At 53.8% G+C, this 26,880-nt stretch overlaps 1 protein-coding gene across 4 annotated transcripts in view; it reads left to right on the plus strand.

The window, feature by feature from the left end:
* Positions 1-7,221: 7,221 nt before the first annotated feature.
* The window catches only part of CERS4 (ceramide synthase 4), a 30,553-nt gene continuing 10,894 nt past the window's right edge, over positions 7,222-26,880 (plus strand). For 2 of the 4 annotated variants that reach the window (XM_088017637.1, XM_088017650.1), the window contains exons 1-2: positions 7,222-7,345; positions 14,139-14,348. The gene's annotated coding sequence lies outside the window, so the exon portion shown is untranslated. The remainder of the gene's footprint in view (positions 7,346-14,138; positions 14,349-26,880) is intronic. The other 2 variants (XM_088017634.1, XM_088017646.1) reach the window with 1 other exon arrangement.

The following is a 26,880-nucleotide window of genomic DNA, read 5'->3' on the forward strand; positions in this document are numbered from 1 at the left end:
GCCCCCTCTTAGGTCACACTGGACTTTTGTTTCAAGGGCCCCCCTTTCCCAGCCCCCTGCGTCTCTGCCCACCTGCCCCCTCAGCTGAGGGACGTTCTGTCCTTGGGAAGATCACCCTGACCTCCTGCCCATGTCCTGAACATCCTGTGCCCACCCAACCTCCCCCATCACATACCCAGCACATTGACCTGGAATTACCAAGGGGCCTCTTCATCAGCTTTGGCTCACTGGTCCCAGAGAAAAGCCCCTCCAATTAACACTGGCACCAAAAGGCCAAAGCAAGAAACAAAAGTGTTGATTGGAAGGAACTCTGTCTTTCGAAAACAGAGTACAAATTATGACAAGGAATTCATTCTGCTTTATAGTAAACAAGATGTGAGCTACAATTGAAACTACAGGCTAATTCTTCAAACAAAAAAGAAATTAATTCATTGGGAGGTTTTCGGAAGAGCATTTCCCCCCACCAAATTGTATTTAATAATTCACGTTCAATATTTCAATAGGATTCTGAAGTCATTGGGGGAGAAAATAGACACACACACAGAGAGAGAAAACAAAACACAACTAAAAATGCTTGGAGGGTCTTGGGTTTTTTTATTTTGTTTTAAAGATTTTATTTATTTATTTGACAGAGAGAGACAGAGAGAGGGGGAACACAAGCAGGGGGAGTGGGAGAGGGAGAAGCAGGCTTCCCGCTGAGCAGGGAGCCCGACGCGGGGCTCGATCCCAGGACCCTGGGATCATGACCCAAGCCGAGGGCAGCTGCTTAACCAACTGAGACACCCAGGCACCCCGCTTGGAGGGTATTGTAGGTTGAATTATGTCTCTCAGAAAGATATGTTGAAGTTCTAACTCCCAGTACCTGGGAATGTGACTTTTATTTGGAAAAGGGATATCTTTGCAGATGCAATCAAATTAAGGTGAGGTCATCCTGGAGTAGCGTGGGCCCCTAATCCAGTGACCTCATAAGAGAAGTTTGGACACAGACACACAAAGAAGAGGAAGATGGTCATGTGCAGGGACTGGAATGACGTGTCTATAAGCCAAGCAATGCCAAGGATTTCAGGCAGCCGTGAAAGATAGAGGAGGTGGGAAAGAGTCTTCCCTGGAGCCGTCGGAAGGAGCCTGGTCCTGTGAACACCTTGATTTTGGACATGGAAATTTCAGAACTGTAAGAGAATAAATCATTGTTGTCCAAGCTGCCCAGTTTTGGGTACTTTGTTACGGCGGCCTCAGGAAACCAGACACAGGTCTGCATCTGACCCATTTGATGTTTGAGTCACTCTCCCTGGAACAGCCTGTCCTGCCTCCACCAATGGGCACTTTCTCTGTGTTATTTATTCCTTGGACTGACAACCAATTCCTCCTCTATCAATAACTCACCTGCATTTTGGTCCCTGCCCACAGCCACTTTCTCCCACCACATGAAATCCCACCAGGTTCCAGATTGGTCATATCATTTTGCAATAGACTTGCATTGTGTTAACATCATTTTGGGGGAATGTTTATAACATCCCACAAACAGAGAACTGATCCCCCCTCCAAAAAAAAGTGTTCCATGGGTGCAGCTTGGTGCTGATATAACCCTGGAGACTGAAGTGGGGTCTGATTTCCTAAATCATCCACCTAGTAGTAAACAGTTTTCATGTTGTGACGACTCTAGCATCCCTCCACACCCTATGACTACCCTCCTTGCAGACGTGACAGGCCTAGCAAGCTCCCAAATTTAAAGGATGGATGATGCAGTGAATGCTGTTGGGACAACCAGGAGAATAAAAGTCAGATCCCTACCTCACACCTTACCTCAATATAAATTCCTGATGGATCAAAGTTTTACACGTGAGAAATAAAATCATAAAAGTACAAGGGAAAAAACATGTGGGGGCCTTTTAAAAATAGTAACTTGAGAATAGGTGAGGTCTTTCTAAGAAAAATAATTAAACAAAAAAGCTGTAAAAGAAAAAGGTGAGTCCAGCTTCCTAAAAATACAAATAGACGCATGGGGAGAAAACATTATAAACAAAGTAAAAATATAACAAATTGGGGGGTGGGGAGGATATTGCAGCTTGTATCAGAGAATAAGAAGTAATTTCCTTAATATTAAAAAGAGCTTTGGGACACCTGGCTGGCTCCATCGGAAGAGAATGTGACTCTTGATCTCGGGGTCCTGAATTCAAGCCCCAAGTTGGGTTTAGAGATTACTAAAAATAAATAAATAAGTTTTAAAAAATGGTTACTATGGTAATTTTATGTTATTATCTCTTCTACCTCAATTTTTAAACAAGGACAATATGTAAAATGAAGTGTTTGTTTAAAAAAGGGAAAGAGGGGTGCCTGGGTGGCTCAGTAGTTAAGCATCTGCCTTCAGAGATTACTAAAAATAAATAACTAAGTTTTAAAAAATGGTTACTATGGTAATTTTATGTTATTATCTCTTCTACCTCAATTTTTAAACAAGGACAATATGTAAAATGCAAGTGTTTGTTTAAAAAAGGGAAAGAGGGGTGCCTGGGTGGCTCAGTAGTTAAGCATCTGCCTTCGGCTCAAGTCATGATCCCAGGGTCCTGGGATCGAGCCCCACATCGGGCTCCCTGCTCCGCAGGAAGCCTGCTTCTCCCTCCCCCTCACCCCCCCTGCTTGTGTTCCCTCTCTCGCTCTGTCAAATACATAAATAAAATCTTTTTTAAAAATAAAATAAATAAAAAATTAAAAAAGGAAAGAAAATGGGGCACCTGGCCGGCTCAGTCAGTGGAGCCTACAACTTTTGATCACGGGGTTGTGGGTTTGAGCCCCACGTTGGGGGTAGAGATTACTTGAAAAAATAAAATCTTTAAAAAAAATTAAAAATGTAAAAAAAGGAAAGAAAAGAAAAAGAAGGTGTACATTTATACACAAAAACTAATTTCAGGAAGCTAAGCCAATTTATTGAGCCTCTAGGGGCAGAGCTGGGGGCCTGGGACATAGACAGGGTAAAGGAGGACTCTTTGCCCCAGCAAACCCTTGTGCAGCTTTTGAATGTTATGTGTTAACTGTTCCAAAGGAAAAACATTTCAATGCAAATCAGAGATTTTCATCTCTTATTTTTTTTTTAAGATTTTATTTATTTATTTGACAGAGAGAGACACAGCTAGAGAGGGAACAGAAGCAGCAGGAGTGGGAGAGGGAGAAGCAGGCTTCCCGCAGAGCAGGGAGCCCAACGGGGGGCGGGGGCGGGCTCAATCCTAGGACCCTGGGATCATGACCTGAGCCGAAGGCAGACGCTTAACAACTGAGCCCCTCAGGCGCCCCTTCATCTCCTATTTTAAAAAGCCTTATAAAATAGGACTCAGGGCGCCTGGGGGGCTCAGTGGGTTAAGCGTCTGCCTTCGGCTCAGGTCATGATCTCAGGGGTGGGTGGGCTCCCTGCTCAGTAGGGAGTCTACTTCTCCCTCTGCCTCTGCCCCTCCCCCACCACTCCTGCTCTCTCTTGCTCGCTCCCTCTTGTTCTCTCTCTCAAATAAATAAAATCTCAAAAAAAATAATAAAATAAAATAAAATAGGACTCAATTTCCTCCTAATCAAATCTAGGAGAGGCGATGGTATCTTGAATAGGCAGATGTTGACATGGGTCTCCTGGTCTTGCTGTGTCACTGAGGGCAGGTCACCTCACCTCCCACTAGGATGACCAACCACCACAGTTTGCTCAGGACTGTCCGGGTGCTAGCACTGGGAACCCTGTGTCCCAGGCACATTGGATGGCTGGTCACAGTACCTCCAGGCCCAGGATGTTTTCTCTGCTGGATTGTACAGACCTCACAGGCATGCAGGCAGAGATTAGGAGAAATGAGGGCTTCCCGGATGCCCTGTGCACGTCAGGGGGAAAGGCAGGAATCAATGACCCGGGACATCCTATGCCCAAGAAGGTAGGGACGGATGCACAGTAGGTGTGGGGGCCCTTTCCCGTCACCCCCAGGGGGCCAGGCCAGCCCTGGGGATAGGGGAGTATGGCCATCAAGAGTGAGGGGTGTGAGGGGGCGCCTGGGTGGCTCAGTCGTTGGGCGTCTGCCTTCGGCTCAGGTCATGATCCCAGCGTCCTGGGATCGAGTCCCACATCAGGCTCCCTGCTCCGTGGGAAGCCTGCTTCTCCCTCTCCCACTCCCCCTGCTTGTGTTCCTGCTCTTGCTGTCTCTGTCTGTCAAATAAATAAAATCTTAAAAAAAAAAAAAAAAAAAGAGTGAGGGGTGTGAGTCTACCAGGGCTGAGGGAAGGTGAGGACCCTCTGTGTCCCCACCCGGATGTCTCCAACCCAGCAAAGGGAAAGAAAGTGGGGGGCTGGCAGAGGATAAGAGGTCAGAAGGAGCTGAGTTCAAAGCTGCCTCCTCTCTGGCTGTGTGACCTTGGGCGGCGAACTGCACCACTCTGGGCTTGTGTCCTCATCTGCGAAATGGGAATTTTAAATGCACTTGCTTCACAGACAGGGCCGGATATGTTCACCTCCGTAAAGCTCCCAGCGTGGGTGCCTGGCACCAACCGGGTCATGCTGTTCCCTGCCCGGCTGCTGGGAACCTCAGGCTGGTGGGCGCGCAGCATCAGTGCAAGTGGGTTAGCCCGCTGCCCTGGGGAGCTGGGAGGGCCCTTGGGGGAGGCAGCAGCAGGACTGGAAGACGGCCGCGCAGCTCCAGGGAGAAAAGCTCAGCCTCCTCCCTCCCATCCCCCCACCCCTGCAGGCAGCCAGAGAAGCTGAGGCTGTGTGTGTCCATGCTCAGACACTTGCACACAGACACCCCAGAAACACAGACACACGGACACACGAACACTCACAAAGAAACACAGAAACACACAGAGACCCAGACCTGGAGACAGGTCAACAACAAACTTCATTCCTCACCTTGCCTCTCCCCCTTCTCTCCACCCTTCAAGAACATCTGTGAGACACTGTGTACCCGGCCCCGTTTCTGGCATTAGGGTCACCAGGGGATCAAAACGGAAGCCCCCAGCCTTGAGGGGTGAACATTTTCCCAGGGAGGCCATCAGGCACAGGATAGAAAAATCAAGAGGGAGGAGGGCTGAGGAGAGAGAGCTGGGGAAGGGGAAGGCAGGGGGGTGGTGGGATGGGTCACACAGGGTGAACCTTTCATTAAAAACCCAAGGGATGGAGGGAGGGGGCTTCCAGGCAGAAAGAACAGCTAGCACAAAGTCTTCTCCATGCCCCACCCCACCTGTCCCAAACTTCCCCAGCTTTGGGCCTCCTTGGGGTCCCCACTGCCCCTCCACAGACACCCCACACTGGGCTTGCCAACTCACCACTCCCGCCAACCAGGTCCTGGCCTCCCTTGATGCCCAGAGCCCTGGCCACTTTACCACTAAATCCCTCCGGAGTCCCTCCCTTCACTTCTGTCTGCACCCCCCCCCCATCAGGCCCCAGAAGCACCCACTGCAGAGTCTAATTTTAAGTCTGACTGTGCCTCTCACGGGAGAGCCCTGGAGGGCCTTTGGTGGCCGGCCCCACATGGCTGTCCTCTCTTCTTCACTCACCTCTGGACCCTAACTCGGCTTACTGCCCCCATCCATTCACCTCGCAGGTTCAGAGGTCACCTCCCCCAGGAAGCCTGTCCTGAATACTCCATACTCATCCATGGGGTGGGGGCAGAAGAAGGAGGGCATAAGGTAGCCATGCAGCAGCCCAACTGGAGAAAGTTCAGCCTGCATCTCTTCCTGCCGGCTGACCCCTTCCCTCCAGCCACCCCACCTCCAGCCTGAAGTCTCTCTCTGACCCTGGCCCACCCACATCCTTTCAGGGGCCTCTCCCTCCTCCTCTCCAGGGATCTGCTGGGCTTCTCCCCTGGGGCCTGGACTCCCCCATTCCACGATGTCTCCCTTTACTACTAATACAAATGGCTGCCAGGCTCTGAGCACCCACAGGTGCAAGGCAACCTCACCCCATAGCTCAGAGCCGCTACACGGGCTTTATGGTCTCTCCTTTCCCCGATGCACAAAGGAGCTCTTGGGGGTAGAGGTGTGGGGCGCTCTGCAGAGGGCCCTGAGGGCTGAGGGATGCACACATTTGAAAAAGGGAAACATAGTCTGGTGGAGGAAATAGCAGGTGCAAAGACCTGAAGCTGGGTTGGGAGGCACGGGTTCTCTATCCCATGTGTGGAAATCAAATCTCAGCCATGTGAAGCAACTTGCTTAGGGCCCCACAGCCAAGAAGGCGGGGCCTGCCCCCACCTAGCCCTGGATCTGCTTCAAGGAGAGGCTTATAGCCCAAAAATGAAGCCACTTTTCCAGATGAGGAGAGGGTTGGCTAGCTGCCCTGGAACCCCCTTCCTTTCAGCTGGGAGCAGCTGGACCGTGAGCCCCCCCAGGTGGGGCACAGATGCTCACACACTACCTCTGCCTCATCCAGGGTTGTCTTTCATTCAAGGCTTGCCCAGGCTCCCCGCTCCGGCGCGCTGCTGATCCTGGGTCACTTTCGCTTCCATCTGGCAAGAGAGGGCCCGGGACTGCACCACCACCCACGCCGGCCTATCTCCACAGCTCTGCCTCCTGACCCCTGCACACCACCAAATCGAAGCCTCTGCCTGGTTGGCTGACCTCCACTACCCCCCAATCTCCCAACTGGGCAGTTGGGTCCTGCGCGCGCTTCGGCCTCACCAACCACGAATTGGGCGGCTTGGTCTGCGAGCTGGGATAAGTAAGTCCCCAGGCTTGGGGAACCCGAGATGGCCTCTGAGGCCTGAGACAGAGTCCGGGCCTCCCCCAGCAACGCCCCGCCATAAGTTCCAGCGGATCAGGGTGCCCGCGGTGTGAATGCAGATGCGCGGGTCAGAGCCAGGCCAGAAGAGGGGACCCGGGAGGGGATCCGGCGGACGTGCAGCGAACAGAACAGAACAAAACCGTGGGCCAGATTGAGCGCGGCGGTGCTGGGTTCAAAGGCGAAAGATAAGGCGCAAGCAAAAGACCTGAGGCTGGATCTCGGCCAAGCGCGCCTCCGGGCCGGCCTGCCGGGCCGGCGGGAGGTGGAGGCGGGGGGAGCGGGGGGAGGGGCCCGGAGGGCGGGTCTGGGGCGGAGCTAGGCCCGGCCGGCGGCGCGGGGGCGGGGGTCCCGGAAGCTGTCCAATTCGCGGAGAGGGCCGAGCCCCGCCAGGACCCCGAGCCCCGCCAGGACCCCGCGCCCCGCCGGGCCCCGCCCCGGCTCCGCCCCTCCAGGCCCCGCCCCGTTCCCTCCACCCCAGCCTACTCCCCGGGCCCCACCGCAGAGGCGGCGCTGGGAGCAGAGTCCGGCGGCCGCGTGCTAGTTGCGCGTGCTCCTTGCTCTCCGCCTCTGCCGCCCACCCCCGGTGCGCCCCGCCGCCTGCGCCCCCAGGTAAGCGAGCGCCCCCGCGCCCGGAACGCCACCCTCGCGGCGAGCCCCGGCCCCACCTCCGCGGCCATGGCGGCCCCGGCCCCCCTCACCCAGCCCGGGGCGGCCTCTCGGGGCTTCCCATCCGGTCCCAGGCCCCGGGCCGCCGCCCCGAGAGAGCCCTGCTCCCCCGAGCGCCGGGGACGCGGCTGCGAAACGGACAGGAGGGAGTGGGGGCGAGCCTGGCGCGGCGACGCGGGGGAGTCCGGGTGCGTGAATGCGAGGAGCGCGACGCGAGTGTGGGTCAGACGCCAAGGAAACCGTACGGAGTGCCCGCGCTGGGGACGCGGCGCGGCTGCGTAGACTGTTAGCCACCGTGTAAACAGGCTCCGATCACTCCAGCCCGCGCTAAGTGCGGGGAGGACACCACCTCGGGGAGATGGAGTAAGGGTCAGGGAGCGCTTCTCAGAGAAGGTGTCATCTGGGCCTGAGTGGACCAGCCAGCGAGGGCTTTTGAGGCCCAGGAAGCAGCGAGATTTTGACGCAGGGCCCAGCCTGGTGTGTCTGCAGGGCAGAAAAGAGGCCAGCGTGGCTGAAGCGCCGGGAGGAAGGCTCGGAGGTGGGGAGAGCTTGGCCCGCGCCTCGAAGATGGCGGGGAGTGAGTGGATTCCATTCTCAAGTCTGGGGGGGGGGGGGTGGCACGGGAGGCTTAAGAGCAAAGTGAGTAACCCGGTCCTGTTGTGTCTTAGGAAGATCCCCTGCTGTGGGCAGGAGGGATGGGAGGAAACCCGGGGAGGAGGCTGCTGGCTTGGCCCCCCACCGGAAGGGGTGGTGGAAAGGGGGTGACGCGGGGAGGGGGTGTGCATTCTGGCAGAAGAACATCCTCTGCGTTCCCTGCCTGCTCAGAAGTGGGGCGTAAAGGAACCTGCGCGGAGGAGATTTCTGGCGCTGGCAGCTGGGAGTATGCAGGGGCCTTTGCTTGCTGGGATGGGGAAACTGAGGGAGAAGCAGGTGGGGTGGGGCTGTCGTGGCTGAGTCTGACTTGCAAAACCTGTGAAATGCCACCTGATGGGGGAGGCTCCTGGAGACCCACTCTACACCCAGGCCAGGTCTCCAGCCGTTGAATGCAGGGGCCAAGCTGTCCCCAGTCCAGTGACCTGGATCTCTTTTAGGGAGGCTGCCCGAGAAAGACATTCTGGAGTATGGGGTTGCCTTAGAAGCTCCCAGGGTTCCCAGTCTCGACTCAGGCCCCTTCCAAGAGCAGCTGCTGTGAATAAATATGGCTGGGGTGTGGGTGCCAGGAGACTCAGCGCACCTGGGTCCCCACAGGCCAAGCCAGGACCTTTCTTGCCTGCTTTCCCAGCTCACCTACTCCCAATGGAGGTGTCTTGAGAGGGGAGGGAAGAGGTGGTAGAAATGAGCTGGGAGACTCGGTCATGGAACTGGTCTTGTGACCCCAGGGAAAGTTTTCTGGGCTTCGGTTTGCCCATCTGTGAAATGGGTCAGTAGAACCTATCCCCGGGAGTGTTGTTCTGATCAAAGGAAGCCTTGACTAGGAAAGGGCTTGGCTGATCCCACTGGCAGCCTCCGGGGCCCCGAGGGAATGGAGGAGGCCGCCAGAGCCAGCGGAAGTTCACAGCATGATGAGCCCCCATTTCCTGCTCTGAGAAATGGGTGCACTGTGTAACTGCCCACCTCCAGACCCGGGGCCTTCTGCAGACTGAGTCAGGCATGTCAAGTGTTTGGTTGGCCCAGCGCCTGGCTTGGAGTGATCACTTGGCACAGGAGCCACTGGGCTCCTGTAGTTGGCGGTCGGGGAGGGGGGGAGCAGGAATGGGCCTCCCACCACCCTCGGGATGCGGAAGGTGCCTGGGGACAGGCTCCTCTTATCTGAGCACCACAGGCTGTCCTCTCTCCCGCTGTCTGGAGGCTGCCTCTGACCTTGTCCTGCCCGCTTGAGTTCGGTGCCCGGAGGCTACTGACTTCACCTCCTTCTTGCTTCAGCTTCTTCACCTGTAAAATGGGAATAATAGCAGTCTCACCTCAGAGGTGAACACAGCGCCCAGGTGCTAATAAGCACCTGGTAAAACAGCAGATGTCTGGGGGGAGGGAGCCCGGAGGAGTGGCCTGGTTCACCCTCCCCAGGGAAGGCTTCTTGGAGGAGGTGATCATTGGTGGGTTACTAAGGGTGATTCAGAGTTAACAGGGCAGAGAGCAGGGTACAGAGATGTGGAGGGGAGAAACTGCAGGATGCATGGCAGGAGCTAAGAGACCAGACTGGAGGCAACCTCGCTGATCCAGATCGAGATGGAGATGGGGATGAGGGAGAAGTGCATGGGTCCTGGAGAGATGGGAAGTGGGGGGGGTGGGGCAGCCGCTGATTGGGGAGCAGGTTCCGGTGCATCTGGAAATTGTGATGTTGCTAGACACCCAGGTGGGGGCGAGGTGCAGGGTGGGCTTTGAAGAAGCAAGCTTGGAGCTTGGGAGGCATCAGCACCTGGGGGGATTGGGCAGGGAGAGGAGGCAAGGAAACAGTTAGGTGGCAAGCTAGAAGCCAGGGAGCAAGGGCTTCAAAAAGGAGGAAATGGTCAGCTCAACTGAGTTTCTGAATCCTCTGCTTAAATAATTTAGTGGTAGGAATTGTCCTCCCTTGGCTCTCTTTCCCACCCCATCCCAAGCCATTCAGAATGGGCTCTTTGCCACACTTGAATGGGCTGTGACCAGAGTGGCATAGAGGTCTTTCTCCTCCTTCGATCTCGACTTCATACCTTTGTTAATATGAGACTGTCCCGTCAGTTCCCCACAATGAATGCACAGGAGCTCAACTCTCTCCCCTGCCATCTTGGGCTCCCAACCCCATATTTTGCCCCAGGACCCCATGACTGTGTCTCTGCGGTGCCAGCCTCACCCTGAAGAATCGCTCTCTCCTCTGCTTGTACCCCCCCGCCCCCACCTCCCTTCTGCCCCTGTGTCTGTCATTTATTCATGTAGCACATATTTATGAAGTGCCTGCAGTGGGAGGCACAGGGCTGAGCAACGAACACAAGCTTCCCTGCTGCTACCTCATGGAGCTAATGTTCTGAGAGGCAGGGAGGTGGGGTAGCGGGTGTGAAACCCGAAGGATGAGAAAGAGCCAGGTAGACATCTGGAGGAAGAGCATTCCAAGCAGAGGCACCAGCATGTGCAAAGGTCCTCAGGCAGGACCAGGCCTGGCATGTTGGAGGTATAACAAGGAGGCCAGGGTGGCTGGATCAGAGGGAACAAAGGGGAGTGTGGGCAGAGGGGCAGACGAAGAGAGCGAAGGTCTCAGGGTGCCCCAGTCCAAAAACAGCAGACCTTGGGAGGGTCCTGGCTTGAAGGTTAAGAGGTTGCGGAGCCCCACCGCTTTGCAGTTTGTGGGGTGGTTTGTCCCCTGAGTGCAGGGGTCATTCCTGGAACCCTGATGGCCCAGGAGGCTGGCAGGAGGAAGGAAGAGAATCCACCCCTTTTCCTGGTGGGCAAGTCTTCCCCTTTCCGTGATGGGGGCTCAGCTGACCTTGAAGACTTCCCCCGAGGAAGTGACGTAACCAGGAAGAGGGCACAGTTAGGGGGTATGAAGGCAGGGGGGAGGTGGGGGGAGGCGGGCAGCGGCAGTGACCAGGCGGGCAGGCCAGGCAGGACACAGAACTGGATATGGAGCAGGATACTCTCAGGGAGGGGACAGAGATGCGAGGAGAGCAGGCGGCAAAAACCAAAGCAGCTGTATTTTGAGGATGGTCCCGCCATCAGCCTGCTGTCACTAGCCCTTTCCAGGTGGCAGAGAAGACTCGAGGTCCCCCCTCCCACCCTCCCACCCCCGCAGTGCATGTGGAGAAGGGCCTGGCCACCTGGATCTGGTCACCCTTCTCACCCCCACCGCTGACCCAGGCGTGCCTCCAAACCTTAGCAAGCTTCAGATGCTTTAATGAGAGGATTCAGAGCCTTGGACTCTGGATCGGAGATCAGCGGTCCTGCTGAGCCAGGACCCTGTGGCTGCCACTGTCCTCCCCACCCCACCCCTCTCCAAACTAGGGATGGGTACGCCTCAGGGCAGGCCCCTTTGGCCCTGGCTCAGCTATGACAATGAGACTGGCAGGCGCCATGGAGCTACAGCTGGAGCGAGGAGTCTAACTACACTCTTAGGAGATGGCAGGGGACAAGGGCAGTGACAGAAGGGGAGAGTAGGCAGGACAAGCTCTGCAAACATCTGCCTCTGGATCTCCTTTTTCCATCTGAGATGTTGACTAGGGTGGGCCTTAATCTAAGGCTGTCACCTCCCTGCCAGCACCTCTTCCCATATGCCCCTCTGTTCCAGCCCCGTGGGCTTCGTCCGGATCACTTGAAGCTACTGCCCGTGGCCCAGCCTCAGGGCCTTTACACAGCCTGTTCCCTTTGCCTAGAATGCTCTATGCCCATGGCTTCCTCATGTCTTTTCCCAAGCATCACCTTTTTTTTTTTTTAAGATTTTATTTATTTATTTGACAGAGAGAGACACAGCGAGAGAGGGAACACAAGCAGGGGGAGTGGGAGAGGGAGAAGCAGGCCTCCCGCCGAGCAGGGAGCCCAATGCGGGGCTCGATCCCAGGACCCCGGGACCACGACCTGAGCCGAAGGCAGACACTTAACCAACTGAGCCACCCAGGCGCCCCTCAATTATCACCTTCTTACGGAGACCATCCTGATCTTCCTGTTTAAAATTGCAGCCCCCACTGCCCAATTCCTGATGTCTTTTTCCTGCCCTATTTTTCTCTCCGCTATCCAGCACAATGAAATCAATTAATAAAATGCATAGTATTTGCCACCCCAACACTCACCCTGTCCAGGACCTCAGCTCCAGGCCCACAGTAAATGTTTGTGTGGTGATGACAAGGAGGCAGCCTTTAGAGATGTGTGGGCTTACATGTGAATCCCAGCCCACTGCCTCCTCCTTTGTGCCTTGGGTGATTCTGTGCCTCAGTTTATGCAGCTGCAAAACGCAGACCACAGAAGCACCTGGCACTGGCCACACCCCGCAGCTTCCTGGGGGAGCCTAACCAGAGCCTGGAAGCAGTTGGTGGCAATTTAGACACTGAGTCAGGACACATAGAACTTTCCCACATATTCCTAGAATTTTCCACAAACATGTTGAGAGTAAGGGGGGAGCGGAGCCTTTCTAAGGTGGTCCTCTTTTTTCCCCCTCTTCCTAGATTTCGAATCTTTCACTTTTGAATAAGAAGAAAGTTTTTTTGATAGACCATGAACCCCGGGCGAATGCCATGACCCTTTAGGATGTATGTTCCCAGTGCTGTTTTCCAGATGGCTCATTTCTAACACCGAAGTCCAGTTTCTTGTCCACTGGGAGTCGAGAGGTTCCTCGGGTCTGCAAACTGAGGCGGTTCTCGGAGGGGGTGTCGGGTTGTACCCAGGCACACGCTTCCTCTCGGGTGGTTCTCTCTGGCAAGGGACTGATTTTGAATTTTGAAGCTTGTAGCCTTTTTTACCCCCCCACGAAATTTACATGACTCCACAGAAATATTGCGATGCACAGAATAGGAGGTGCTCATTAAATCTAAGAGCCTGTGGGACGAGCTCAGGGAACGAGGTCTCTTACTTACACGCCTGAGTTGTTGGTCCCACGTTTGGTGAAGTTGACTGTTAGGGCTGAGGATTTTCAGAGCACTTTCTGGGGGGTGGGGGGGCGGTAGCGGGTATGGTCAGAACCATGGCATTTGCATTGATGAAATATCAAAGATGCTTGTAGTAACTGCTGGATTGAGACAGGAGCAAGCCACAGGTCAGGAGCTGCTCACCTGTTTCAATCTGTTTCAACCTTGGACGGTAATCATCCAGGACTGAGTGCACATAACTGGTTGAACTTCTGGAAATAGATGAAGAGGTCGTGCCTTGGGACCTTGGGAAATCCAACCAGAACATAAGTCATTTGCACACAGCATTGCTCAAATGCTGCCTAGATATCGGGCACAGAATATTTAGAAACCATTACTACATGGACATTTGCAGCCACTGGCTTTCATCTAGAGTACCTCATTCTTGCCCAGGACACGGAGACTGGATGCCTCTATTATTACTGAGATATTCTGGAAGCACCACCGTTTGTAAATTTTAGCAGCATCGTTATTTGTAGCTGGCGAAGGCGTTCTTTGTTGCCTTTCCTGTGCTGACGTAACTTGGCTCTTGTGAGGAGGTAATATTGGAACAGAGGCCTGAGTTGGAGCTGACAGTGGACACAGACAGGAATCAGACCCTGGTGACTGCCCTCCCAGAGCCCCCCTGTTCGTTGGTGAGATAGGTAGAGAGATACGTTCCTGGGCAGTTACCAGGCAAAATAAAACAGACCAAATGTAGAACCCACAATGCAGCCTGGAAGTCCCAGAAGGCTTCCTGGAAGAAGCAACAGGCAGGCTGCTTACTTTGGAGGGTTGGAAGAGTGATGAATAGTGACTCAGGCCGAGGGGACACCCGGGGATTGCATTGGAGTGATGTTTCTGAAATCTGACCAGACCCTGGGAATCTGGCCATGGACCCTGGCTGAGAACCACGGGTGGGGGTGGGTGGTGTCTGCAGGAGGTCCCCCCCGGGTGGGGGGGACTGGGCAGGGGGTGGGAGGGAGAGGCTTGTCCTCTGAGCTGTGTGCTGCTGAGGGCTGGGTGGGGACGAGTGCTCGGCCTGCCTGCATGCCCCAGCCGCCCGCCCTTCATCGGTGAGCAGCCCTGCATCTGTGCGCATCCCAGCCGAGGGGCTCATCTGAGAGGAAGTGCAGCTTGGTCTCTCGTTACACAAACACCTCTGGTCCTTAAAGGGCCCACGGACAGCCTGGCGTTCCGGTGGGGGACCCTTTTCTGCTCCACCGCATGAGGTTTGGAACCCCAGCCCCGCACCGAGGACGACCGGCGCTCACGGGCTCCCTGCAATGGCTCCGCGCCCTTCCTGGGCAGGCAGACAGGATGGTGACAGTTTCACAGAAGGTGCTGCTGGCCTGAGGCCACCCCGCAGGAGCAGATCTGCCCAGGTGTGTGAACTCTGAAGGTCACGGTTTGCCTGTGTGACCTGGAACCCAGACAAGGGTGTGGGTCCACGTTCAGAGGCATGGCAGCTGGGGCAGGGAGGCAGTGTCTTGGGGTGTTGGGGCTCCAGAGCCCTCGAGGCCCTGCCCTTCCCCATCGTCACCCTTTTTGTGCTCAGAAGGCACCTTCTCCGAGTCCCACACCTGGAATTTGCCCACACCGGCTCTTCTCAGCCCCTCCCGCCACTGGGTTGTATGTCCCCAAATTCCTGCCCAGGTGTGAGGTTGCCCGCCCCAACATCCTCGACGCCCCCCCCCCCCCGAAGATGTCCTTCCCCAGCCCTGTCTCAGCCACTGAGGAGCTGTTGGGGCAGTACTTCCCTCATCTGTGAAACCCAAGGACAGCCTGTGTGCAAGGAGAGGTCACAGAATCTCTCCCTTCAGGCGACCTCGAGGCTTGAGCCTCCCATGCTGCCACTCTATCTTTAAGGCCTAGGTGACAGGCACTTGCCACCCTCCCCTTGAACAAGGACAGCCCGGACCCGGACTGGCAGCCTCGCCAGCATCAAGCGCTGGCCAGGACCGAATGTCGTCTTGTGTTCATTGTCTCTGTCTTATGGCCACTGTTGGCAGCGACATCGACTTTCTCTTGAGGGGAGGGAGGGAAAGTTTCTTCTGAAAAATCAACATGCTTAAAAACAAAGGGAGGCTTTGGAAGGAGATCGGTGGGTGCGCAGATGGGAGAGGGCTGGGGCCGCAGACTGACCGGGCCTGGGAGGGATGGAGGGGAGGGCCCCCAATCCAACCCAGGGGCAAGGCTTTCTGGCCCACGACCGTGAGAACAGAGGGAGGGCGTTTGGCAGGCAGAAAGGAGGACATTACTGGTAGGGGGAACAGACCGAGCACAGGCCCAGAGGTGTACCGGGGGGCATGGTGCTGGGGGCAGGAGCATTTGTGGGATTTCAAGCCACAGGTGTGATCTGCACGTTAGAAGGGTGGTCTGGGCAAAGCCCAGAGGCCGGGAGCCCAGGGAGGAGGCCACAGTTATTGACCTGAGTGGGAAGGGACCCGCTCGGTGGTCTCGTGGCAGGCGGACGCCGTCGCAGCCCGAGAGGAGGGCTGTGCGCTGAGGGCTCTGGGACGACTCCCACATGCCTGTCCCCAAAGACGGGGTGGGAGATGGGACCTTGGCCAAGAAGCCTGGGGAGGAAGAGCGCACACTGCGGTGCAGGATGACTTGATCTTGATCGTGGCGTGTCTGGGCAAGGGGCAGGTGCTCTCGGTTTAGCAGGTTTGCCGAGGGAGACACCTGGGAGCTGCGGGATTTGGATCCCCAACGTGCGCCTGTGCCGATCGCAGCTTCCAGGTGGGTGCGAATTCCAGGCACAGCGGATGGCAGTGGGGGTCCAGGACTGGATTTGGGGCCAAAGGAGAGGAAAACCAGCGTGCATTAGAGACAGAACAGCAGAGAGGAGGGGAGCCAGGACGCCACAGTTCTTGGAGGGAGGGGCAGACAAGGAGTCCTATATGCAATAGGAGGTCATGGATACATAGACAAAGAATTGGCCACTGCGATTGGCCAAGGAAAGGGCGGGGTGTCTCTGGGGACCTAGGCAGAATCCAACGTAGAGAGGTGGAGATGGAGTGGAGTCAGGGGCTAAAGGCAGGTTCTGCTTTCCAAGAATGCCAGGGTTGCTGTGGCTGAGCTGAGGTTCTGTGAGCCCAGGTCCATCCCAAGCGCCTGGTGGTATAGAGCAGAGTTCAGACACCAGCTGTGCCCCAGCTGTGTGACCCGGGGTCCCCGAGACTCAGTTCTTCCATGAAATAGGGACGCTGGGGCACCTGGGTGGTTCAGTGGGTTAAGGGTGTGACTCTTGATTTCAGTTCAAGTCATGATCTCAGGGTGGTGAGATCAAGCCCTGCATCAGGCTCTGCACTGGGCATGGAGCTTACTTAAGATTCTCTCCCTCTCCATCTGCCCCTCCCTTACTCCCCCCTCCCCACCATGCATGCCCTGTCTCTCTTAAAAAAAAAAAAAAAAAAAAAGGAAATATGGACGCTAACAGACAGCATCTTCCTCAGGGCATGTCTAACATTTACAAGGTAGGAAGGCAGGGCACTTGCCCTAGGCAAACATCTATGTGTAACACCTGGCATGGTACCAGCACCCCAGGTATGTTGGGCAATCCCTGGTATGGGTATGGACAAGGCCTGCTGTCCCAGAAAGCAGCCTGGCTTTTGCTGCTACTTGGCCCTACCTGAACCTGCCTCCATGTATGCCATCCCCAGGGAGTGGCAGAAGGGCCCAGTAGCCAGCTGGTGGGAGAAGTAGGGCAGATGTTAGACCAGGTTGGGTGGAGAAGGGGTGCCGTCAGAGTGCAGCCTGGAACCCACAGTTCTCTCCACCCTGGAGGGTGGGTAGTGGCATTGCTGAAGGGGCTGATCTTTTTTTTTTTTTAAAGATTTTATTTATTTATTTATTTGACAGAGAGAGACACAGCGAGAGAGAGAACACAAGCAGGGGGAGTGGGAGAGGGAGAAGCAGGCTTCCCACCCAGCAGGGAGCCCGATGTGGGGCTCAATCCCAGGACCCTGGGGTCATGACCTGAGCCAAAGGCAGACCCTTAACGACGGAGCCACCCAGGCGCCCCTGAAGGGGCTGATCTTGATTGGAAATTGGTTTCTTAATGATGAGCTGGGGTGGGGAGCTCATTGACAGCTGGAAATGCCCCCTCTGAGCCCATATCTACTCTGCCAACCACCCCTTCAGTGGAAACCTTTATTTTCCTTTTGTACTAAGATGATTTCCTATTTAAAAAGTCACCTTTACTATATACACTCACTAGAAAGCCTATTTAGCCTTAAAAGGAAGGACATTCTGACACCTGCTACAACAAGGTTGGACCTTGAGACCATTATGCTCAGTGAGAGACACATACTGTATGATTCCACTTATAGGAGGGACCTAGAGTCATCAAATCCACAGAAGCAGAAAGCAGAGTAGAGGTTATCAGGGATCGGAGGTGGAGGAGTGGGGAGTTAGTGTTTAATAGGGACAGAGTGCCAATTTGGCAAGATGCAAAGATTTCTGGCAATAGATGGTGGTGATGGTTGCCCAATGATATGACTGTACTTAATACCACTGTGCTGTACACTTAAAAATAGTTAGATGGTATATTTTTATTATATGTATTTGACCACAATTTAAAAATTAGAGCACCTGGGTGGCTCAGTCGGTTCAAGGGCTGCCTTCGGCTCAGGGCATGATCCCTGCATCCTAGGATCAAGCCCCACGTCAGGCTCCCTGCTCAGTGGGGAGTCTGCTTCTTCCTCACCCTGCTCTTGTGCTCTCGCCTGCTCGCTCACTGTCTCTCTCCCTCTCAAAGAAATAAAATTTAAAAAATTAAAAAACAATAAAAATTTAAGTCACTATGAAACATTGCTTATAAAAATCAGTGAATCACAAAAGAAGCAGACCAACTCCTCCCTTCCCTGACTTCCTGATGTAATAACTCTCCTGAGCATGGACTATATATCCTTATGGCCTATTTCCATGAGTTCACATGCATATATGTAGCTGTGGGAGAAAATATGGAGTCTTTTCATATTTTTCTTAAATATTTTTTCCTGCTCCATTCTTATTCCTTTCTCCTTTTGGGACTCTAATTATGTGCCTGTTAGATCTTCTGATAGTCCCAAAGGTCACTGAGACTGTGTGCTTTTTTTTTTTTTTTCCAACTGTGGTAAAACATACAAAACATAAAATTTGCCATTTTAACTATTTTTAAGTGTGTGACTTAGTAGCCCTAAATACATTCACAGCATTGTGCAAATGTCACTACTATTTCCAGATGGCACTTTTTTTTTTAAAGATTTTAATTTTAGGGGCGTCTAGGTGGCTCAGTCGTTAAGCATCTGCCTTCGGCTCAGGTCAGGATCCCGGGGTCCTGGGATCGAGCCCCGCATCGGGCTCCCTGCTGAGCGGGAAGCCTGCTTCTCCCTCTCCCTCTGCTGTCCCCCCTGCTTGGGTGCTCTCTCTCTGTCAAATAAATAAATGAAATCTTTAAAAAAATAAGTAAATAAAGATTTTACTTTTAAATAATCTCTACACCTATTGTGAGGTTCAAACTCACGACCCCACGATCAAGAATTGCATGTTCTTCTGTCTGAGCCAGCCGGACATCCTCCAGATGACACATTTTTATTCGATCTTTGTTTTCTCTTTGTTCTTCAGTTTGAATGTTTACTATTATCTAGCTCCTAATTTGTTGACTCTTCAATCCTCTCCGATTGCTATCAAGCCCACATGTGATTTTGTAATTGCAAGTATTGTATTTTTCAGTTTTAGAATTTACATTTGGTTCATTTTTTTTTTTCCACTGAGGTTTCTTATTTGTTCATTCAGTAGGAACTATTTTTTTTTTTCTTCACATCCTTGAATAGATTATAATAGCTGCTTCAAAGTCTGGATCTGCTCGTTCCAACATCTGGGTCACCTCAGAAGTTAGTCCCCAATAATTTCCTTCTGTCTTGAGTATGGTTCGTGTTGTCTTGTTTCTCCAAAGATCAAGTAATTTGGGATTGTATTCTGGACATTGTCAAGATGTATCGTGGAGACTCTGGATTCTGTTGTGTTCCTCTGTAGAGCACTGATTTTTTTTTTTTTTTTTTTAATCAGGCAATTAACCTGTCTGGACTCATGCTCCAAAGTCTGTTTTCTTCATGGTGTGTGGCAGGTGAAATCTCTCTTCCTTTCTTTCAGCCTTAGCTGGGCTGCTTGGAGTCTGCCCTGCACACGCATGGTTCAGGGCTTAGCAAGAGACGTGTGCAGAGTTTTTGTGTAGAATTTGGAACTTCCTTTTTCTGGCTCTCTCCCTTCCAACATGTTCCGTCCCATTATTGAGCAATTGTGATCTTTCTGGGCTCTTCTCGTTTTTCAAGCCGGTTTCTATTTCCAGTGAAGAGCAGTACAAATGGGAAACCCACCCTGTGTTGCTCCCGTATGCCAGGTATAGACTCCCCTCCAACTACTACCTATTTGGGGTCACTCTAGAGCAGTACCACCCAGTAGAATTTTCTACAACGATGGAACTGTCCCATATCTGCACTACTCTGGTAGCCACCAATTGTGTGTGGCTATTGAGTAGAGAAATTTTGCTGTGTGCAACTGAGGAATCGAATTTGAAATTGTGTTTCATTTCAGTTCATTGCAATGCAGATAGCCCGATGCTGCTGGTAGCTACCACGTTGGGGCTTTCAGGTAGTTGTGTTTTTGTATGTCGTCCAGGGTTTCTGGTTGTCTCCGACAGGTCTGGACTCATGTGGCTGACTCTGCCTTCAGTGGAAGCCGAGCTCTCCCGGTGCTTTTCCATTGTGTAAATGATGTATCGGGCCATTAGTGGCTCCCTGAATTTTGCTTTTATTTTATTAACTCCCTGACACCACCCCCCCAACCCAAGTCAATGAGCATAATGTTTCCTCTTCTTTTTCCCCCTTTGGTAATTTTTTTTAAAGATATATTTATTTATTTTAGAGAGAGAAAGCATGAGCACAAGGGGTAGAGGGAGAGGGAGAAAGAATCTTAAGTGGACTCCAAGGTGCGGAGTGCCCCCCCCCCCCATTGGGCTCAATCTCACAACACCAAGAGCACTACCTGAGCTGAAACCAAGAGTCGGTTGCCTAACCAACTGTACCACCTAGGTGCCCCTCCTTTGGTAGTTTTTTAAATTAAAATAATTGGGGGCGCCTGAGTGGCATAGCTGGTTAAGCATCCGACTCTTGATTTCAGCTCAGGTCATGATCTCAGGGTAATGATATTGAGCCCCGGGTCAGGCTCCATGCTGGGCATGGAGCCTGCTCTCTCTCCCTCTCCCCCTCACCCCCTTAAAAAAATTTAACTGTCGTAAAATACACATAACATAAAACTTACCTTCTTGACCATTTTTTAAGTGCACAGTTCAGTATTGATATGTTCACAGTACTGTGCATCCCTCTCCAGAACTTCCTCAACTCCCCAACCTGAGACTCTGTCCCCATGCAACACTGACTTCCCACCCCCTCCCCGTCCCCTGGCGCCCACCATCTTCTTCCTGTTTCTGTGGATGGGGCTCCTCCGGGGACCTCCTGTGAGCGGAATCCTACACTGTCTGTCTGGTTGTGACTGGCTTCCTCAACTGAACGTAATGGCCTCAAGGTCCATCCATGATGTATCTTCCTCTGCCTTTCAGAATATAATGTAAGATTTCTTGGTATGGAGTCCTGAGGTTCTGATCCCCAACTGTTGGACATCAAGACTGCAAGTTTTCACTGGAAGGGAGAGAGGGACGGGCTCCAAAAGGGCACAGGGAAATTCAGGGAGTGATGGATATGTTCATTATCTTGACTGGGGTGCCGATTTCATGCGTATGAACATAGGTCAGAACACATCAAATCACACACTTTAAATGTGCAGTTTCTTGTACGTCAGGGGTTCCTCAAAAAAGCTGTATTTTTGTTTTTATTCTAATGGCCCAAGTGGGCTCCCCTTATCCCGCACCTGTAAGCTTCATCAGTCCCTGTGCAGGTAATAGTCAGATCCTGCTGCCCCCCCACTTGCCTCTGGGACTGAGGACTGCTCCCTTCCCCCTCAAACTCCAAGACCTGATCATCTCTCCTTTCTTGGTCTTTGAAACCTCCCTGACTGACCGCCCCCCCCAATATACCCACACACCAGGTGATGCTGGGGACCCCAGAGGTCTCTCCCTGGCTCTCACTGTCCAGGGGGACACTCAGAGTCAGCTAGCTCTCTAAGCTCCGGGGCTGAAGAAAGCTCCAAAGAAAGGCCCAGGGGTGGGGCGCGGTGGGGCTGGCAAGGCTGTGGGGAGGGGGTTGTGCTGAGTGTGGGAAAGGCAGAGCAGGCCTCTTAAGGAGGAAATAGAATCTGACCCAGGTCTCGAAAGACAAGTGGGAACTGGCCCACTGAAGCAGGGCATTTCAGGCAGGAGGCAGGCAGATGCAAAGTCCTGGACGCCGGACCGAAGGGGGGAGCTCACAGGCATCCCAGCACTGGGTGTGGGATAGTGCAGGGGTGCAGGGGGTCCGTAGGAGGGAGCAGATGCCATCAGGGGGGCCTGCGGCCAGCCCAAGGCAGCTGCGAGTGATCCTCATGGCCCCACTGGTGGGTGTTTTCTTTGGGGGCTGGGGGCATTGCCAAGGGGTGGTTCTGAGAAGGTGCAGCCAGGGGAGCGGGAGGGCTGAAGAGCGTGGCCAGTGGACTGGAGATACTGGGAAACCTGGTCCAGCTCACCTAAGCCCCCGAGCCTGCCGAGGGGTGTAAAAGGTAAGAAATCATGTGCTGAGGGGCGCCTGGGTGGCGCAGTCGGTTAAGCCTCCGACTCTTGATTTCGGCTCAGGTGGTGATCTCAGGGTCGTGGGATCGAGCCCCGTGTGGGGCTCAGCGCGGAGTCTGCTTGTCCCCCTCCCTCGGCTCCCTCCCCCACGTGCGCTCACTCTCTCTCTCTCAAGTAAATAAATAAAATCTTTAAAAACAGAAATCACGTGCTGAGCAACTGGTGCCCTGAAAACACAGAGAGAAGGTGGGGGAGAAAACTCAATAGGTGGAGGCAAGCCTGGGGAGGCTTTGCAGGGTCCTGTGAGCCCTGAGCCCACTGATAGTACAGAGCAGCCCCCTTGCCACCCTGGTGAGCTTCCGGTTCTAGCTCTCTCCCTCGCTGGCTGAGTGGCCAGCAGCTTCTTGCTTTAAGCCTCAGGCTCCCCAGTTCCGAAATGGGGTGACAGTGGATCGCCTTTATGTCTTGGGGTGAGGCAGATGAACAAATAACAGATCTAGCAGGACAGGAGGGGCTGAAGGAACAAAACAGTGTGAGGAGATGGAATAATACACAGGCTTCTTTGGTAGTGATCTGAGAAGGTTTCTCTGAGCTGAGATGTGAGTAATGAGAGCTAGGCACAGGGATGTGTAGGGGAACGGCATGTGCAAAGGCCCTGGGGCAAGAATGAGCTTGGTGAGCTGGATACAGCACATGCAAAGACCCTGGGACAGGAATGAGCTTGATGAATTAGAAGGCCAGAAAGCAGCCATTGCAGTAAGTTGAGTTGGTGGGGTGTGGGAGGGTGTATCAACAGAACCAGAGTATGGAGGGCAGAAGTGTGTCTTTTTTTTTTCTTATTTTTTAAATTATTTAAAATTTATTTATTTAGAGAGAGGAGAGGGAAAGAGAATCTTAAGCAGGCCCCACACCCAGTGCAGAGCCTGACACCGGGCTCAGTCTCACAACCCTGAGATCATGACCTGGGTGGAAATCAAGAGTCAGACACTTAACGGACTGAGCTGCTCAGGCGCCCCTGGAAGTGTGTCTAAATATGAGGGGTTGGGGTATAAGGCAGAGTCCTGCCCCGGGGGCCGGGCAGGGAGCACAGCCTGTAGGACTCTGCTCAGAGAGTCCACAGTGCGGGAACCAAGGGTATCCGCAGGGGGCAGCAGGGGCTGTGGTTATCTTCACACAACCCCCACCCCACGTAGCACATCATGTGTTCCCTGCCTGGGCCTCCAGCCACAGGAGTCAGGTGACCCCCGGCAGCAGGCCAGGCTGCAGGAGCGAGAGGGATGGGTGTGTGGGTGGGGGTGTGTGTGTGTGTGTGTGTGTGTGTGTGCGTGTGCGTGTGCGTGTGCGTGTGCGTGTGTGTGCGCGTGTGTGTGTGCGTGCGCGCGCGCGCGCGTCCGTCCGTCCGTCCCTGGGCAGCCCAGACATCTGGAGTCTGAATTGATTTCTTTTTTCAAAACCCCGGGCAAGTCCTGTATTTCGAGCTAGGTTTAAAATAAAACAAACCTTCTGTGCATAGCCCTGCTCTGGCGGGCCATACTGGGGGGCATTCCAGAGTTCCAGGGAGCAATAGGGGTCCAGCCAGCCAGGGGTCAAACCCCCGAGGGGGGACAGGGATCCTGTGCTCATCTTGTCTTCCCCGTATCAGCACAAAGCCCTGATCTCTCTCTCCAGGTCTGAGGATATTTTTAGCCACTAAGAAGGATTATCAGAGTCTGGCTCCCAGGTGGCAGGGGCAGGGCTGGGAGTGAGGCCAAAGAGGTTTGAAGACACAGCAGCCTTGCTGGCGACTGGGGGCAGGGCAGGGGTGATGGGGATGTAGGCTCAGGCTGGTTGGGCTGGACCAGCCACTCACTCACTCGATGATTCTCCAAATGACTCCTCGGTGGCCCTGGCCAAGCCCAGCCTGAGTTCACCAGCTACAGCTTTAAGGGAAAGCTGCAGAGGTCAGGGAGGTTCTGGGAAGAACCTTCCAGAACCTGCTGCATGCAGGCCAGCACCCCTCCTCCCCAGACTGCCCCTCATCCCAGCTTCCCCTCTCTGCTGCTAACAACATGCAAGTCAGTCCTATGTAGCGCTCACTCCACTACCCCGTGTGCAAAGGGTTCCTGTTACCCATTTCACAGATGAGGGAACGGAGGCACAGAACGACCTGGTTGCCTGCCTTAGGTTGCTCACCTGGTAAATGGGTGAGGCAGGAATCACCTCGCTGTGATACCCGTGTGGAGTGTTGGTGAACTGCCCGGCCCACTGGGCCCATACAACAGCCTGGAAAAACAGGCCGTCTGGCTGTACCCATTTTTCAGATGGGGCCACCGGGCCCAGTGTGGCGGAGTCACAGGAAATGAGCAGAGGAGCTGCGGCCCAAAGGAGAAAAATGAAAATTGATGAGGAATGCCACCCTGAGCCTCATTCCTTCCCATCCCCTGGGAAGGAGGTGTCTGTTGGGGGTCGGGTGGGGAGTGGAAGAGAAGTCTGGGCCTTGCTGGCCATGAATGTCCAGTAACAGCCGCACCTGAGCCCCTCCTGTGTGCTAGGTGGGGACAGACAGACAGGTTAGAGAAAGGGTAGGGCTTCCAGGGCTGAGACATCTGCAGTCAAGGTGGGGTAGTCTGACACGGACACCAGAAAGGGCTGGGCTTGCTTAGGCTGAGGGGACTGGGGTTCCAGGCTGATCATGCTTCCTTCCTTCTCCACCCCCCACTGTCTCTAAAAAGACTTCATAACTAGCTCCCAGCATCACAGTGAGTGAAGCAGGGCTGGGGGAGTGCACTTTAACTAAACCCAAGGTGGAGGCAATCGGGAGGTACCTCCAGGAGGAAGTGACAAATGAACTGGGTTTTGAGGGATGCCTAGGAGTTTGTCAGACAGACAAGGAAGGTGTGTAAGCCCTGTGGAGACAGACCTTGCCTGCTTCCCTCACTGTTTAGTGTCCTCAGCACCCAGCATAGGGCAATAAATATTCAGTGGGCATTCTAGGCAGAAGACAGCACTTGTAAAAGCTGGCTGTGTGAAATCCTATGGTGTGGTGGGAGCAGAAAGTGTCAGGCAGTGGATGGGGGGCTTGGAAGCCGGAATATCGGCAGAGGCCTGAGATTGGAAGATGTCCTTGCTCTTGGTGTTACCCCTTGTCTCTGAAGCTCATCACGATTTGCAAGCAGCACGGCGGTGGTGGATCCTCATCTGGGCACCCTTGAATGAGAGAAGAATATGGGATTGGGGGCCTGGACTCCTGGATACCTGCTTCAGCTCTGGCTGGCTGGGGGCTTTCCTGGGACTCCCAACCCATTTCCATCTGCACTAAGCAGCGGGGGGGGGGGGGCGGGGGGGGGGTTGCTGAGAGAGTAGGAGGAGGCTGGAGAGGCCATGCAGTGGACGTGGCTCTGGTTGGGAGGTGGGAATGCCCCGCTGGGCATGTGCCCTCAGGCCCCAGGGGGTGCTCCAGATCAAGCCAACCTTGCCTGTTAGTGAAGCTAGTTTCTTGTAGAGCAATCAACCCACCCAGGCAGAAGTCTCTGCATCCATCTGTCCATTCTGTCTGGGCCATCTGAGCCTGGTGGGTCTAGACTGGCCATGTCACACACCCTTGACCATTTGTCAAGCTGCTGCCACGGCTCATCACCTCCCTGACTGCCGGATGCCCCACGGGTGGGGTCTGCGGGCTGCTCCTTCATCTCCCCCCTCCCTGGGCCATTCCATCCATCCCCATGGACTTGAATGTCAGCCACATGCTGGTTCTGAGACCCAGACTCTGACAGCTTTTCTTTTTTCTGTATTTGACTTGTGATGTTATGATTTATAGTAAGAAATAAAAATTTGGTCTTTGACCCTGGTCTCACACAGAACTCCTAAAACCCTTGGAATTTCCTGCAATAAGAATGATCTAGGTGTCTTTTATTAGGTTAACACAGTGACTTTTGGAAAGCCCCTGGGTCACAGAAGGAGAGGGGCTGGGTGTCAGGGAAGGCAACCATGAATACAGAGTAGAAATTCAGTGCCGCCCCCTCCCACCTCCAGGGAGGGGAGAGGGGCTGCAGGCTGACTCATTCATCAATGATCAATGATGTAATCAAGCATACCTTTGTAATGAAGCCTCCCTGAAAACCCGAAGGGCGAGGTTCAGAGAGCTTCCTGGTTGGTGCACGCATGGAAATTTGGGGAGAGTAATGCGCATGGAGGTGGGCGCCCCTCCCCTACACCTTGCTCTTCATCCAGCTATTCCTGAGTTGTGTCCTTTTGTAATGAAACGGTGATCTAGTAAGTAAAATGTCTCTCGGAGTTCTGTGAGCCACTCCAGCAAATTACTCAAAACCCTCAGGAGGGGTTCCAGGGATCCTTTGATTTATAGCCAGTTGGTCAGAAGCGCAAGTGACGATTTAATTTAGACACACTTGGTGGCTGAAGTTGGGGGGACAGTCTCTGTAGGACTGAGCCCTTACCCTGTGGGATCTGATGCTGTCTCCAGGTAGAGTGTCAGAACTCAGTTGAGTTGCAGAACAGCCAACTGGCAACGGGGGGTGGGGAACAAGCCCACATGGTGGAATTGGAATCAGAATTGTAGACTTTTAAAGCGCAGGCATTTTAATTGGCATGAGTAAAGGGCCACATCACTGATGCATAACTCAGTGAATTTTCTCAACCAGAAGAGCACCCAGATCAGTAGACAGAACATGCCAGCCTTAGGCAACCCCACAGGGCCCCTCTGGTCACTGCCTGTCTCCAGAGCAGCCACCTGTCTGATGCCCAGCAATGTGGTAGGCAGAATAATGCCCCCCAAAGATGCCCACGTTCTAATCCTGGAGCTTCATATGGTGATGGGGAATAGAGGTTGCTGATCAGCTGACCTTGACATGGGGGCTGACCCCTGATTCTCCAGTGACTCAGTGTCATCAGAGAGGTCTTTATTAGAGGGAGGCTGGAGGGTCAGAGAGAGAGATGGCTTTGAAGACAGAAGACGGGACCCTCATCCAAGGAGTGTAAGTGGCCTCTAGAAGCCAGAAAAGGCAGGAACAGATTCCCCCCTGGAGCTCTGGACGGAGCCCAGCCCTGCCCAACCTTGCGTTCAGCCCAGCAAGCCCCATCTCCTGAGCCCCAGAATTGAGAGAGAGTACATCTGCATCGTTTGAAGCCACTGGGTTAGTGGTAACCTGGGACACTGATGCTGGCATCCTCGGTTGGTTTTGCCTGCTGTTGAACTTGATAAAAATGGAATCCTG

The sequence above is a fragment of the Eumetopias jubatus genome, unplaced genomic scaffold (genome assembly GCF_037043125.1).
Source record: "Eumetopias jubatus isolate StellerSeaLion01/CBP00866 unplaced genomic scaffold, mEumJub1_p1.0 scaffold_1, whole genome shotgun sequence".
NCBI lineage: Eukaryota > Metazoa > Chordata > Mammalia > Carnivora > Otariidae > Eumetopias > Eumetopias jubatus.